The sequence below is a fragment of the Eptesicus fuscus genome, chromosome 4, assembly GCF_027574615.1.
Source record: "Eptesicus fuscus isolate TK198812 chromosome 4, DD_ASM_mEF_20220401, whole genome shotgun sequence".
Classification (NCBI taxonomy): domain Eukaryota; kingdom Metazoa; phylum Chordata; class Mammalia; order Chiroptera; family Vespertilionidae; genus Eptesicus; species Eptesicus fuscus.
This window is the reverse complement of record NC_072476.1, coordinates 94,271,421-94,287,668: the sequence shown is the minus strand read 5'-3', so window position 1 is coordinate 94,287,668 and position 16,248 is coordinate 94,271,421. Positions and strand designations below refer to the sequence as shown.

Sequence of the window (16,248 nt, the reverse complement as noted above, 5' to 3'; positions counted from 1 at the left end):
GTAGAGCCACTCATCTTCCAACATATCACTACATGTCAACGCCAAAACTTCAGTAATCAGCATAATGGAATGGAAGAGATTGTTTCATTTCTACAGTTTTCTGATGCCATTCTAGAAATGGAAACAGACCTCTACATGTACATAATCAATTTGAATACTATAGCCCTAGATTGAGGACCAAACAGTATATCTAAATAAAAATGTGAAAGACATATTTTGTTACAGGCAAGTATACAAACAGGAACATTTATCAGTGTTTATTTCAAGTGTGACCCTTATTCTTTATAACTTAACAAGCAGAGACAAACACAAGAGAGAGTCAACGAAGACAGCTTCTTGCAAACTGGTCTTTCTGATCTGTGTGTCCCCTGGCTGCCCTCAGCACAGAGCCTCAACTGTCACACACTGAACTGACTGACTATGGCAGAGAAAGGAAGAAGGGGAGAAAACAGCTTTATTACTTCCTTACGCTTTCTGGGTTCTGTGTAGTCCAAGGATAAAGACAGTGAGGTATGAGGTATTCACTCAGAAAGACAAATAATTACTGTGGGGTTATGTAGGAACGTCACACCTAAATTCGTAAATTGATGGGGTGATTGAATATTTGCATTTCGCAAAAATCTGGACAACACATGATACGCACACACTCACACATAGACATTTACAAGACAAAATGGAGATAAAGACGAAATGGTGCAGCATTTAGATGATATCTGTGTTTGTGCAAAATTTCCTGAGCCATAATTCTAAATTTAACTCTCTGCAGCCGCCCCACTCCCACCTTTGATTTTGTCCTCCCTTGATTCTTCAGATGCTTTCAGGACGAAGAGCTCCTCATCAGCTTTGCAGGTAATAAAGCCATTCTAGAGCCCCAAGGCATTTTATTATTGACTAGGGGCCTAGTGCACAAATTCGTGCACCTTGAAAGTAACTGTGGGCCACAAGGCTATGGTAGGCACAGGGGCAGGTCTCGGACCATCCTCCATACCCCGGTCGACCTGTCGTTCCGTCATTCTGCCATAATGGTCACTTAGGCTTTTATATCCATAGATTATATGATTTCTCATGTCAGGTATGCAACTTTCTAAAAATACTTCAAGTATTATATAAAATAATATGAACATAGAAAATGAAAATATTTAAAATATTTTGGATTGCTTGGTACTATGTTCTGTCTGATGTTGCATATTGTTTTTAAAATATTTTATATATCCATGTGTATATTTTTTAAATTCCTGATTATATAGCTTAATTCCAGAATAAAACCTCAGATTCTTAGACAATTTACCTGTAATAAATAGGTGAAAATCAATTTTAAAAGAAGAAATTCATCACAAATAATTAACAAAAGGGGAGAAAGAACTTGGCTATGTTTTTTTTATCTTTTAGATACACATCCTATATTTGTTTATTACATAAAAGTAAGCAGTTTTCATTATAGTAAGTGACTTTAAATAGCTAATCATTTAGTGAGCACACAATACAATTTACAGAAGATGTGTTATAGTACTGTACACCTGAAATATATGTAATATTATTAACCAATGTTTCCCTAGTAAATTTTTTAAAATTTATTTTTGTTGGTTTCAGAGAGGAAGGGGAGAGAGAGATAGAAGCATCAATGATGAGAGAATATCATTGATCAGCTGCCTCCTGCACATCCCACACTAGATTTGAGCCTACAACCCAGGCATGTGTCCTGACTGGAAATGGAACCATGACCTCCTGGTTCATTGGTTGATGCTCAACCACTGAGCCACTCTGGTTGGACTTTCCCTACTAAATTTTAGAAAATAAAAATAAAAGCAAGAAAACAAAGCCCTCTCTCAGATTCATAAGAGATGGTCTTTATAATTGCTACTTTAGACATTGCAAGTTAGGAAAACATTATGGAAGCTGCATTCTTCCAAAATCTTTTATTAAGATTCCCAAAGATTTTAATTACTTTTTCATAACTTAAAACGAAACCCAAACTTTATGTAATTGTTTAGCTTCAAGATGCCTAAAGACAATAGCAGCATAAGGCCTGTATTTATTTGTGTGAAAGAAAATGGAGCTGTCATTTTGAAACTGACAAAATATTTTTTCTTAATTTAAAGTCTTTGCTATTCAAAGATAAATAGATTTTATTATTCTGAATTTCTTTATATAGCTTTAATTTATTCATAGGATGACATAACCTCTGTTTTTCCTTGCAGGGTAAGAATAAACAGAAAAAAATTGAATAGTGCAACTCAGATATTCTTTTTCCTTTAAGAAGTAGGATGCAAGCTCTCAGCTGAAAACCCTCAACATATGTATTTCTAAAATGTTATAGTTTTTGTTTGGTTTTATTGTTAACTTTTTTTTCAGTCAATCCCCTTCCCCCATAAGGGTATTGGTTCTTAATTGCAAACGTCCACTATAATAGAGACCCAAATGAGAAAGGGTTATTTAAACTCTTATAGGCACCTAACAGAATATTTATCTTGTTCTTATCTATAATAATAAAAGCATAATATGCTAATTGGATCAGGCAGCCAAATGACCTTCTGGACAAAGCCGGGGCTGCGAGGGCCGAGGCAAGCTGCCAGGGCTGTGAGGGCCGAGCCCCTTGCACGAATTTTGTGCACTGGGCCTCTAGTTGTTTTATAAAAGGGGAAGGATTTCAAAGAAAGGACACTTCTCTATCTGAATTTCTTACTATAACTGAAATATCTGTGAAATGAATTGAGAAGGAATTTACCACTTTGTATCCAAAGAAAACAAAATATTATATTTTATATAAACAAATGATAGGTAGAAAAATTAAACAGTACTGATTATATCACTTTTTACCTTAACTTTAACTTTCTTTATCAAGGCTGAGCTTCATAAAACTCAAGGAAAACAGAATTAGAAAGTTGTACATAAAATAGCATTCACTTAGTCTGGACAATTATTTTTTTTCTGATTTATTTCTAAAATCAATGTGTATATGCAAAATTTAAAATGCTTAAATATGAAAGTGAACTTGTTTTTAAAATACGAGTACACAATCCCTTGGAATTTACCACAACATATTGAATGGGGAACATTTTAATATCCACTGTGGATTCTTTCATAAAACTCAATGATGTATATGCTACCACCTTTCAAAAGTTTATGATAGGAAAAAATAGGTAAATACCTTTTCATAGCTTTCATAAAAATTGCTTTATAAAATTGTGACCAGAAGTTGATATAAATGCCATAAAGAAAGTGAATCAAAGATACATTTTATAAATAGAACCAACAGCGTCATTTATGGGACACTGTAAATCATCTGAATTTTTGCTCTCAGAGACAATGATCATTTCATTTTTTCCCCACTCAGTATTTTTTAGTGAAGCAATTTTGTTGTATTTTTAAAATATGCTATCATTTATATACTTGTCATCCTCACTCAATACTTTCAAGAACAGAGTTAAAACTTCTATTCACAGAAGAAAATTTTGAACAAAAAATATTTTCACGGATATAACATAAAAATCATAAAACATAAATCATCAAAATTATTCCCCCAATCATTTTCTAGATTTAATTTTTAACATTAAAAGTGATTCTGGGTTGAAATTTTTAAAACTTATTAACATTCCACAGTTTTCAATTTACTCAAGCGGTATAAAACATACAGTATATCCATTCCTTTGTGTTACTATGATTACATATAGTTGTTTGTCCCTAATATTAATTAATATCTAATAGGATCATAAAATTCAGACTAATCCTGGAGTGACCAAAATCTTATGATAGCTAGGCCAGCTATCTTTATTGTTGAAAGAATTATAGATGTCCCCCTGTTTTTCCCCATTAACCCCCTCCATCCCACACCTGCCCCTCCCAGGCCTTCAGCACACTATTGTCTGTGTCCATGGGCTATGCATATGTGCATATAGTTTCTCTGTTAATCTTTCCCCCTTCTCCCAAGCCCCTCTGGTGCCTTCCCTCTGAGATTCTACAGTCCTTTCAATGCTTTTATGTCTCTGCATCTATTTTGTTCATCAGTTTATTTTATTCATTACATTCCACAGATGAGTGAGATCATGTGATACTTATCTTTTTCTGACTGGCTTATATTTCTTAACATAATACTCTCCAGGTCTTTCCATGCTGTGTCAAATGGTAACAGAGCATTCATTTTCACAGCTGTGTAGTATTCCATACTAAACTATGCCCACATGTCTATTCAGGTAATGGATAACAGGTGACAAATTTCTTGTTAGACTATCTTTGGAGGAGAATTCAACTCTGGACAAGATGTTCAAAAGTGCTAATAGAGCCAGAAGTATGAAGTGCTCTGATTCTAAAAATCAATAGACTTGATAGAAGCAAGCATTTTTCTCCAGGTAGGAGGCAGAGTCTGAAAATATGGATAAATTGAGCACAGTTTTACCTTTAGTTATTTATTCTCAGCACTAGAGGCCCGATGCATGAAATTCGTGCAAGGACCTTGGCCCCCTGCCGCGATCGGGACCCTCTGCTGCCTCTTCTGTGGCCCCCACCCTCTGTGGCTTTGTCTGGAAGGAAGGACATCTGACCTAATTAGCATATTTCACTTTTATTGTTATAGATGTGGGGATCTGAGTCATAAGGATGAATGGCCATTCTGAGTGTGGAAAGGTATTGAAAGACATAGACTAGATACTCAAGCCACAAATTAACTCTAATGCTGCCAATTTGGGGAAAATGCAGCTGCACATTTTTCAGCCATGAAAGAGCTACTGGAGACAGGTCCTATGTGACCAGGCTCATGAGAAATATGTCTTGCGTAGAAGGGGTCGGAGTTGAGTGCAGGAAACTCACATAACATCAAAATAATAGAACAGAATTAGAAGACAATGACCCAACTTAGGCCTGGGGATTATAGAATTTTAAAAAAATGAGAGAAGAGAGTTAGAGTCAAAGATGACCAAGAAAGGATCTCCAGTTGAATATTTAAGTACCTTTAGTACCCCTCATAGAGCTTCTTGGAACAAATTTACAAAGAAGATACCAATATTTCATCTCTGGCCAAAGTGAAACCAATTTTTTTTTAAATTCATTTAACAGAACTACCTTCAAATGAATGTAGTTTCTTTATAAAGTATATCATCAAACTGAGACCCTAGATTTAATTAGGTAGGGACCTTTTTAAACTAGGAATAAAAGTAAAGGAAACTGAGTTAACAACTGAATATAGAATAGAATCAGAGAGAATAGAAAAACCAAGGAGAGGGAAGATAGCTGGGTGATATATTATGTAGCCCCACAAATTTTCACCAAATTTATTCAAGTTAATGATGTTTACATCTATTTGACTTTATTACTTTTTTCATTTCTCTTCTTCATCTTTTTCATGGGAAAAACGGAAAAAGATACGATGTAAAAAGTGTTTATGTACATTTCAAATTACAAAGAAGAACTCAGCAGTGTTTTATGGAAAACTAGAGGTCCAGTGCACGAAATTCGTGCACGGGGGTGTGTGTCCCTCAGTCCAGTCTGCACCCTCTCCAATCTGGGACTGCTCGAGGGATGTCCGACTGCCCATTTAGGCCTGATCTCGATGGGATCAGGCCTAAATGGGCAGTCAGACATCCCTCTCACAATCCAGGACTGCTGGCTCCCAACTGCTTGTCTGCCTGCCTGCCTGATTGCCCCTAACCGCTTCTGCCTGCCAGCCTGTTTGCCCCTAACTGCCCTCCCCTGCAGGTCTGGTCACCCCTAACTGCCCTCCCCTGCAGGCCTGGGTCTCCCCCAACTGCCCTTCCCTGCAGGCCCAGTTGCCCCCAACTTCCCTCCTCTGCTGGCCTGGTCACCCCTAACTGCCCTCCCCTGCAGGCTTGATCACCCCCAACTGCCCTCCCTTGCAGACCTGGTCCCTCCCAACTGCCCTCCCCTGCTGGCCTGATTGCTCACAACTGCCCTCCCTTGCAGACCTGGTCCCTCCCAACTGCCCTCCCCTGCTGGCCATCTTGTGGCGGCCATCTTGTGTCCACATGGGGGCAGCCATCTTTGACCACATGGGGAAAGCCATATTGTGTGTTGGAGTGATGGTCAATTTTCATATTACTCTTTTATTAGATAGGATGCTTAAGGAATAACATTTCCCTCACAAGTTATCTTTAGCATTGATGGATAGCAAATAAAATTCATGAAAACTGAAAATTCAAATAGCAAAGTTCAAATTTTACCATATTCCTATGAGTTGACTTCTTTTGTATTTTTTAAATTCAATTTTATGGCCTGTAATATTTGCTTTATTTATTCAAAATTTTGAGAGAAAAATACTGAAATGTGTAATTATTCAAAGTCTTCTCATGCATATCGAAAATGCACTTCCACAGAATTACTTTCTTTGAAAGCCCCTTGCCTCTCTCAAAGTCTGTGTTTTGTTTATCCATAATCAGCTTCAAGTGCTTTTGTTTTGTTTATTCCTACCTGCCCCCTCCTCATTATTTTCTTCTCAAACATTGAAGGGAAAAGGATGAATACTCAGGAAGAGATTGGGAGCAGCACTTGTGTATTACAACTAGATTTGGTTCACTGTTGCATCCCTTCCTATTATCACATCAATATTGCCTCCATAAGACAGCAGCTGGCAGTGAGGAAAACGACTCACAACTGATATGCACCACAGCTGGGTGTGTGGGATTTGTCTTGTTAAAATAACTTCCTGATAAGATTTAAACTTTATAGAGAAATATGTTTACCTCTGTCCCAGATGCATATTGTATCTTTTTTTTTTTTATTAATCTGAATGCACACATATTTTTTTTCTTGGTAGTTATAGAATTTGAAGAATAATAAACAGGTTAGAGAAAAGAGTTTAATTTAGATGGGAAACAATCATTTGATAAGATTAGATTCCTCACATGGATGGCAATCTAACAAAATATAAATTATAATTAAATAGATTCACAGAAAAACAAAATATTTATTCCCCTTCTGTAATTGATTAACCAATATAATCATAAAATAGAAGACCAAGTTCAAATAGGTGAATGTGCTTTCCCTAAGAATGTGCTATTTTTAAAATATTAAAAGTCTATATCATTTAATTTTACAATAAAATATTGTAAAATTTTATTATTTCTAAATAGTAATTTTCTGAGTGATCTCTATAAAAGAATCAGTAAGTTCATGAATATATTTTTTATAGAATTACATAATTGAACCTTAGATTTAAAATGTAAAAAAAATACTTGTATTAATGTAGTTTAATACATAGTAAGACTTTTTAAAAGAAATTTATATTATATTGTACTCATTTATTTAAATACATAATTATATCATACTTAAAAATGTAATGCAATGAAGATACATAGAGATTCGTTACACAAAAATCCAAACAACAATGTGACATGTGATTGTTTATACTATACAATAAAATCTGAAATTTAATTTTTTAATCACTACTTCAGGGTTAGTAAGAGTGATCAATGCAAAGAGAAAAGGAGCAAAACAATGAACATAAACATAAGAGTCACATGTGGCTGTGCATATATTGGCGTTCCATGTAATTTAAAGTTTATTTAAATGAAGAATGGCCTTCCAGATATCCTGTTTATTCAAATAGTTGTGGGTCATGAAGCCTATCATCCTTTCACAAGGCTCAGGATAAGCTGCAAATGCAGCATCCCAGGAAATGAATCCTTCTGTTGCTTTAGGATTCCACTGAGGACTGACATCAAACATAATTGGGTTCTTTCATCTTCAACTTAAGAAAGTGGTCAAATTTTCTCTGTATGTGCCCTGAGAGAAGTTGGCCTGTCTTTATGTATCTTTATTAGCAGAGTTACTCTGTACAAAATCCTACCTGTCGATTTTGCAACTAAAGCTCTAGAGAAGAACTTGTAAGTTGCATTTAAATGAACTCTATATACTGTCATCAATTTTGATAGAAATGGTTTCTCAAATAAACCACTAAGTTATTTTATTTTTATACAGATTTTAACCCTTAAAACAGCGTAAACAGCTTAATTTGGGAAATAAAAGTTCTGTCTTTAATCCTATTTAGAATGGTGTAAGACTTGTCTATTAAAGTAAATTTCAAAAATAAATGTCAAGAATTTTCAACCAGTGTTAATGATTTTTTTTTTACTTAACCTCCCTATCCAGAAGAAGTGCAATATAAATGTTTAATAATGTTTAGCTGCAAAATGTTATATTTCCCAGTATTATTATTATATAAATATATGTAAATTTTGTTGAAATTAATTATTTAAATCACAGATAGTGTACCTAAAGCAAAGTGACATTTTGCTAAATACCAATTAATAAAATAGAAAACTGGATGCCTTATACACATGATTTAAAGTGTGTCTATAATGCTTCTGGTTTTTGTCAAATCCAAAAACAAATGGAGACCAGCCTTGTAATTTACCTGAGCAAACAAAACTCGTTTAGTCATACAAGCAATGTTTAATTTAGCTTATTTTGCAAGACTAACTTGACCTTGGTCATTTCTTGCTTCTGCCTCCAGAAATCACAATAAAAACTTAGCCCAGCCAGCATGGCTCAGTGATTGAGCATCGACCTATGTACCAGGAGGTCACGGTTCCATTCCCCATCAGGGCACATTCCCGAGTTGTGGGCTCAATTCCATGTGGAGCATGCAGGAGGCATCCAATCAATGATTCTCTTTTATCATTGATGTTTCTATCTCTCACTCCCTCTCCCTTCCTCTCTGAAATCAATAAAAATATATTTTTTTTAAAAAGAAAAATTTAAACTGGTCCCCCAAATTGGTATTGGTAATTACTAATCAATTCTAATATCATCTACTCACTGAGAAGAAGAAACAGTCACTGCCTTCCCACTATATAAGCTGCTTTTTAAAAATATGCCTCTAAGCCTTATTCCATGTTTTGGTTTGAGTGATCCCGGTTCACAAACTGTCTTTTTTTGATGTGTGCACGATAAACTTTTTACAAATTACTATTTCCATGATTCATTGATTTTACTACTGTTGTTTCTGTACTTTTGAATCCAACCTCTTTGGATTTCACTTTTCCCAGCATCAAAGTGAAATCCAAAGAAGTTCACCAGCTCCTCAATGGCAGGTGAGTATCCAGGTACTGGCACCCATCTATCTCACTGAGCTCATTGCTTCCTCACTGAGCCTTGAGTTTGGGGGTAAGTCTCTCTTGGGCTTGAGCTAGGCTCTTCTTGTGTTTAGTGCTCTCCAACTTTATTGTGCATACTTGTATTTTATTTCTTGAAGCTTCTTGATCAGTTACCCTATTCTGCCCAAAAGAAGGGAAAGCATATGATTGCCTGGACTTCAGAAAACGGCCCCTATAGTTAATAGGTAGTAGGTAATCTAAAGGAAAAGATGAGTCCATTTGGTCTGAAACTCTTTCTTTACTTCTCTCAAAAAACTTCTGCTTCTGATGGAAGCAAGGAATACCAAATGGCAATATTTATATAGAGAGCTTGACTAAGCATTAGAATTGGACATGGTGGCAAAGATACTGGAATTACCAGACCAGGACTTTAAAAGAACTGTAATTAAGATGCTAAGAGTCTAATGGAAATAGTAGATAGCATGTAAGACAAATGGTTAATGTAAAAAATAAGGTATAAATTCAAAGAAGACAGAAAAATAAAGGCTAGAGATTTAAAATACTAATGGGAATGAAAATATCTTTTATGGTCTTCCTAATACACTGGACACAGGTTATGAAAAAAAAAATCTGAGCTAAAGAATTTATCAATAAATTCTCAAAAACTGAAAAGCAGAGAACAACAATCCAAGGATTGTGGGAAAACTATAAAAGGTGTAACCTGAGTAATGGAATAACAGAGGAAGAGAGGAAAAATAAACAAAAAATATTTGAAATAATAATGACTGGGAATTTCCCCAAAGTAATGTCAGACACCAAAACACTGATACAGTTAGTTCAGAGAATACCAAGCAAAGAAATATTCCATAACAAAAATTGTATCACAACATATCATGTTTAAAAGAGAAGATCAAAATTAAGAAAAACATTATAAAGAAGCCAGTGGAAAAGCACATGTTAGCTAAAGAGGGACAAATAAAGAATCACATATAAATCTCCTCAGAAACAATGCAAGAAGAAAGTGGAGTGAAGTATTCAAATGTTGAAAGAAGAAATAAAATCCCAGTCTAGACATTGGTACCCAGTGAAATTATCCTTCAAAAAATGAATGACAAATAAACAGATTCTCAGATAAACAAAAGTTGAAGGGATTTGTTATCTGTAACCTGTCTTGAAAAAATGTTAAATTTTTTTTAGATGGTACAAAAAGAGAGAGAGAGAGAAAGAGAGAGAGAGAGAGAGATCTTCATAAAATAGAGTCAAAGAAGAAGTAAATTAAAATAAAATAAAAACGCATTTTTTATCACAATTGATCTAACAGATAACAGTTTGTTCAAAATAATACCAATGATACACTAATAGTGTAAACTTATGTTTATATCACATATATGATGCTATATATGCTTATGAATGAATTCAAAAATGTTATAAGACAGGAGGAAAGGATTAAACTTTTCTTAAATTAAGGTACTCACAATATTTGTGAAGTTGTATATCGCAAACTCTAGAACAAACCCTACAAAAGTAAAAAATAAATAAATAAGTAAAATATATATTCTCTGTGCTAAGAAAGGAGAGAAAATATAATCATATAAAATACTCAAATACAACCACAGTGGCAGAAAAAAAGTGGAAGACAAAAATAAGAAGAAAGAAGAAAATAAAAGTAGAAAACACTAATGAAAATGGAAGATATTATTCCAACTATTAATTCAACCATTACTTTGAATTGTCAATGGTCTAAATGCACCAATTAAAAGAAAGAGATTTTCAGAGTGGATAAAAAAACAAGACCTCACTAGATGCTGTCTATAGAAACCTCAATTTACAATAAAAACACATAGATTAAAAGTAAATGTATAGGGGAAACTATTTTAAGTTGGCAATAATTTGAAAGAAAGCAAGAGCAGCTATATTAATTTCAGATATAGCCCACTTTAAAGCAATGAAATTTCTGTGTTAAAGAGGGTATTATATAAATACTGAAGGCCCAGTGCACAAAATTTGTTCACTGGAGTGGGGGGGCCCTCAGCCCAGCCTGTTCCCTCTCACAGTCCAGGACCCCCCAGGGATCTGGCCTAAGCTGGAACTCAGACATCCCTCTTTGTGCTTGCCAGCTGTGAGCCCGGCTTCTGGCTGAGCTGGGGGGGGGGGGGGTAGAGTGGGGGAGAGAGTGTGGCTCAACCAGAAGCCGGGCTTGCTGCTTCTTAGTGCTGGCCCTGCCCCCCACCCACTGGTTGGTGGGGGGGGAAATCTGGGGCCAAGCCAGCTGGAGGAGGGGCTGTGGGAAGTTGAGGCACCACAGTCGCACCCTGTCCAGCCTCTGTGGAGGCTCCGGGATGGCGCTGCCCCTTGTACCCCCACTCTGTGGAGGCGTGGGGCCTGGACTGAGCCCGAGCCGCTGTCTCTGTGGCTGCCTCTGTGGAAGGGGCTGTGGCGCTGGGACTGGGCCCACAGTGCCACGGCCTCTCCCACCGCCTCTGCAGAAGGGGCGGCAGGGCTGGACTGGGACCTCCATGGCTGGCCTGGTGGAACAGCTTCACTGGCCCCACCCCCTGCCCACTGGTCGTTCTGGAAGGTTGTCTGGAAGGTCGTTTGGCTAATTAGCACATTACTCTTTTATTATTATAGACTAGAGGCCTGATGCACAAAATTCGTGCAAGAGTAGGCCTTCCTTCTCCCAGCTGCCGGCACCGGCTTCCTTCTGGAACCCAGGACCCAGGCTTCCCTCGCAGCCCCAGCTTCGTCTGGAAGGTCCTCCAGAATGACATCAGGAAGGGTGTTCGGTCTAATTAGCATATTACACTTTTATTATATAGATAAAGGGTCCAATTTCTTCCCAGAAGACATAGCAATTGCTACCTTGTATGTGCCTTGCAATAGAGCATCATCACCTGAGTCAGGAGGACCAACCTTTCTATTCTAAGGTTGACCAGCCATTGGACATGGGCTCCATCTCCTGTGAGGTTCAACAAAAGGCTATTCCTAGGGAAGGACCCAGCTGTGAGCTGTCAGCAAGCAACTTTCCCAGCACCTGTGACATGGAAAGACTCAGTCCTGAAGGAGGAATTTTGCTGGTACATGGCAACCCCGTCTATAGGCACTTTTGGTAAGGTAGCAGAATGTATTCCTAAAATAATTTTTTTCTATGAGCCTACATTTATTAATTTTCATGAGAAATTGAATTGTAGACAAATAGTAAGAATTTTTTATTAAAATTATGTTCCTTAATATGGCCTTTTACTAGCCAGTTTTTCATTTGGACAGGGGTTCTATTACCTGCTATTCATTGTTGAAATAAGATGCTGTCACTTATGCAACACTTCAAGTATGTAAGCAAATTCAGCATTACTCTCAGCAGGAAATAAGTTAAGCACCTTAGAGTGTGTGCTATGCTGAGATTACTGCTCCTGTGCTAATATTCTGAGCACAGCTGGTGGAACTCTGTTAAAATGTTGGACTTGTCCTCTTATTTTGAAAACATCAGTGACTCAAAACCTGCCATTCACATTAATATGTCCCACTTTTAATATTACTAATAATAATTGTATAGGTCTTCATAAATGTGGGCAACTTCACAAGATCAGGGAATATACTTTGCAGAAACATGCCTGGGTTTTCAATTTTTCAAAAATTATGCAAACATTTTCAGTTATAATATTAAATTATTTTCATTTGTTAAGGGATTTTGTTGTTTACATAAAACCCAAATCTCCTACTTTCATACCCAAATTAAATTAGTAGTTTCAGGATTTTCTTTATGTATTTTTCAATTGAGATTAAAACTGCTCTCTTCACTTTACTGCTTGTATATTCCTGCCACTCTTGTTATACTCTGTTGGTCAAACAGCCACAAGGCCACTCAGATTCAAGGGAAGGAAAAAGACCACACAACTCAATGAGAGAAGTATCAATGAGTAACTTTCAACTTAATACATTTATAATTTCAATGGAACGGAATTAACAATTTGCATGACTTCTTATGAATAACTTTTGCTATATTAAAGCTTTCTAAGTGTTTAAATATATGCTAATGTTAGATAAACTTTAAAAGTGCCACCATTTGGGGCAATGTCTTTACAAGTGCTCACTGTGAAATATTTTAACTTTTAGGTTCATTTCCAGAGAAGGCAAAATATTTTGTAACGGGAATTTTTCTGGGCAATCAAATATATTGTTTTCTGGTAGCCTGTGATAGAGAACATATTGAGTAAATAGCCATTTGGGATACTACATATAGAGAAACACAGATTGATGTGATTGATGCCTAACCTGGTTAGTTTTGGAAAAGACTTTGCAATGGAGAGTGGCTCAATTAACAGTTTTCCAATTGAAAGAGACTGGAGGTACTAGAATATAAGCAGAGGGAATTCTTATAATGTACTTTATTCAGAACTGATTCTGAAGGACAAGAATACAGTGGGACCTGGGCAAATACATATCTCTGAGACTGGAGAGCTAAAAGGTGGCAAATCATAAATATCACAATTTGCAGCAATATTAAATGAGTTGAATTATATCTCTGAGGATAGAAGCAGAGGAGTGGTTTATCAAAGTTGTCTTGTACAAACATCGTTCGTGCTTCAACTTGAAGAATGGATATATTAGAGGTGTGCATTGTGTCTTTAAAAAATGAAAGAGAGATGATTATGAGATAATTTCTTGTAATTCTAGTGAGAAAGGATGATTACCTAAATCAGTGGTCGGCAAACTCATTAGTCAACAGAGCCAAATATCAACAGTACAATGATTGAAACTTCTTTTGAGAGCCAAAATTTTTAAACTTAAACTTCTTCTAATGCCACTTCTTCAAAATAGACTCGCCCAGGCAATGGCATTTTGTGGAAGAGCCACACTCAAGGGGCCAAAGAGCCGCATGTGGCTCGCGAGCCGCAGTTTGCCGACCACAGACCTAAATTAAGAGGTTTCTTGAAAGATACAGACTTAATGTCTTTGAGAGATAGTATGACTGTTGGCTTACAGGTTCAGAATGGTCTGGGATTTTAGGATTTTTTTTTCATTTATTCCCATATTTCAGGTAGAATATTTCATGATATTAAATTTATTTTGTAATTTGAGGCATTGAGGTGCTAGCAAAATATCTAGTAAGAAACTGAATAAAAGGTTTGGATTATAAGAAAAAACTTGGTTGGGAGATGCAGCAGAGCTAACAGTAAGGAGAGAGTGAATGAAGTCACAGAGTGAATAAGAATGAATAAATGAATAGATGCTGAGGCCCTGAAGACTGACATTTGGGAGACAGGCTGTGCTCAAAAGGGCAGTAATAAGAGTGTCCAGACAAAGAACACAACGCAAGTGACAAAAGAAAGCATTTCAAATTTTATTTTATTTTTGTGTTTGAATTGGGAAATATTTAGGAACATTTAAATATTAATGAAAAATTTAGTAAGAGGAGCAAGAGGGCAGTTATACATTTGGAGGCATTGAACTCATGATTAAACCCTTGGACAGCAGAAGAAACATTTTTCTGTTGGATAAGTCAAATTTGAAACTGGTAGAACAGCTATTATTATATTGATATCTAATGGGGGAAATCATATAATTCATTAAAATGTTTTTAAAAACCTTACCTATAGAAATATTCCATATGGATCTTAGGAATATAATATGGAACATAAACAGAGAGAAATATTTTTATCTCCATTGATTCAATAAACAATCTCAGATTCTATGTAATTTGACAAAATATATATTCATACACACAAACCCATGCTTCTTTTTTCTCGGTTGTGTTTACATTATTAAAATCTGACTATAAAAATGTTTTGAAAAATTTCCTTTATTCAATGAAGAATAGATTATAGATATATTTGATTACTATATATTTCCTTATTTAAATTAACTACAGTATGATATAATAATCTAGTCACCTATTTTCTTAATGTTGAGGTTATTCAAATCTTCACTATTATAAATAAAAATGAGTTGGTAGTTATTTTATATATACCTTTGCACAGATGTCTGGGCATTGCTACAGGGTAAGTTTCTGATAACAGAAAGGCAAATGCAAATAGTGAGAAAATCATGTACCATTTAATATAACTAACAACATACCAATATTCTGTCAAGATGTGTATATATATATATATATATATATATATATATATATATACACCCTCAAAAATAAGGCTTATTATTAAAGATAAGGGAGCCATTCATTCTATATATCTCCACTGTCACAGGAATAGGATAATAAGGACAAACTGACTATGTATACTTTAGATTTAAATCAGAAAGAGAAAGAAGCAGGGGGAGAGGATGCACAGGTCTACTGTCTTGAACTTTCCCTGATTCAAGTCAAGGTACAGGAAGTTGACCAGTCTGTCATGTCACAAATAATCATGAAGTTAATAAATAATGAATGACACAAATACAAAGATAAAAATTCAGATGATTTGGATGTCATCACTCTTACATAAAGCTATGAAATAAATCACAGCTCAATTCAGGACATCGATTTTTCTCTTCCTAGGATGGAGGCATACCTTGCACTGCAATTTTGAACTGAATTATTTTCTACTCACCTCACAGCTAACAGAGTTGAAAATTAAGTGAATTTCAAGTGAAGTCAGGTGAAGCCATTCCATATTCATGATTCAATGTCTACAGACAGAAATAGAATTATTTATACTAGGATTTTGAAGAGCGTAATGGAGAACTATACTAATGATTTGTGGAAAGTGATCCAGCGGTCTGGAAATGACAAGAGTAAATAACGTCTAATCAGAATTTGATTCTCATAGGAATATTTCTATAGAGAATCATATTGACTTAAATTATAACCTGTATTAAGAAAAGATTCTTTAAGAAAGGTAAGAAAAAGATAATTAACCCATGCCAGCCAATTTATTTTAATTACATTCATCCTTTCTAGCTTATAAATAAGTGCTTCGGAGATGCTTCTTTCAGTTTAAATTGAAAGCAGTAAGCATGCAGTCTTATAAGGCACCCGCTTTGCATTAATAACAGCTCATTGACTTTATTTATTTTTTCCTATTTTTCTTCCTATGTGCCTAAAGGATGAGACATTATACCTAAAAAAACCATGGGAATGCATTTATTGAGAGCTACTACCTATGTGTATATACATATATTATGGAACATGAACAGGGAGGTAGACTTTCTCCAGTGATTTACAAAGGCAATGTTAGAGTCTACATAATTTGTGAAAGTCTTATTCATA

General features: G+C 35.6%; 1 long non-coding RNA gene across 1 annotated transcript in view; it reads right to left on the bottom strand.

Annotated features, from left to right (window-relative positions):
- Positions 1-10,558, bottom strand: part of LOC129148740 (uncharacterized) — a 46,781-nt gene extending 36,223 nt beyond the window's left edge. Inside the window, exon 1 of the long non-coding RNA XR_008555709.1 lies at positions 10,520-10,558. This is a non-coding gene — a long non-coding RNA (uncharacterized LOC129148740). The remainder of the gene's footprint in view (positions 1-10,519) is intronic.
- Positions 10,559-16,248: the final 5,690 nt, after the last annotated feature.